Raw genomic sequence first — 1136 nt, 5'->3', positions numbered from 1 at the left:
CCCGAAATCTGGTTAGCCCGCTTGTCCTGAAAAGTGACCGTATATATACACAGCTCTTGTTACTGAAACCATCAATGTCATCACGGAGAGATATATTATTTACATGCATTTACGAGAGACGGGAAATTTCTATGATCACTGTTTATGAGTTGTACTGATTAAATACGGGATTATCTCTGAAGAGGAAATGGCTTAGATATTATTATTGTCATTATTATTATTATTATTATTATTAATAATTACTATTATTATTATTAAATGTAGAGCCTATATATTCTGTTTTACTAGGGAAATGTATTCTTATAGCCAGCTCTGTACTGACAGTTCCTCTGTTCTGATTTGTGATATTTTACTGAAAACATTTTTGTTTTGCACCAAGGCTGTAGAGAGCCATGAAATAGTTTGAGGTGTGAGCTGGTGGGTACCAGTAGCCTCCCCCAAAACCCTCCCCACAGGGCAGTGGGAGGGTCAGATCTTTTGTTGTTTTATCTCCACGTACCTCAAGACTGATTTGGGTTTTTTTGTGGGTCAGAGGGTATGATTATATTATATATTTCTCGAGATTTATGAAGTAACCGTGATCTGTATTCTTTTTCCGGCACTCGAAAACCTCTCACTTTTTGTGACTACTTTTAGATGATGCTGATCTAGCGGGTTGGATGTAAAAAAAAAATGTTCAGGTTTTTTTTGGTTTGGTTTTTTTGTTTTTTTTCTTGTTTTTGTTTTTATTGGCAAACTGGTATGGGAGGGATCAAATTTACTTTTCACCAATTTACCAATTTGAAAACGGAAACCTGAGCTGTGTGAGAAGTGTGGGTTGTGTACCCGTTAACAGATTTTTGGAGGTTATTTTTTTCTCCTTTGTTATTATATTTTTATATATGTCAGATTGTTTCATTTCTGCCTCAACCGTTCTTGTTTTTTTGTTTTTTTCCAATACCATTTTGTGAACTCTTGAATTGTCTTTTGCTTTGTTTATTTCAAGCATGTACGTTTATTTATGATCATGACGATGATGATGATGATGATGATGATAATGTCGATGATAATGATGAAAACACGAGCATGCAGAAAAATAACATACGGGTGACTCCATTGTTCTTAACCATCACTGTATTCTTTGACTCCTCCTCCTC

Source organism: Aplysia californica, unplaced genomic scaffold (genome assembly GCF_000002075.1).
Source record: "Aplysia californica isolate F4 #8 unplaced genomic scaffold, AplCal3.0 scaffold00001, whole genome shotgun sequence".
Lineage (NCBI taxonomy): Eukaryota > Metazoa > Mollusca > Gastropoda > Aplysiida > Aplysiidae > Aplysia > Aplysia californica.
This window is presented reverse-complemented; position numbering follows the sequence as displayed.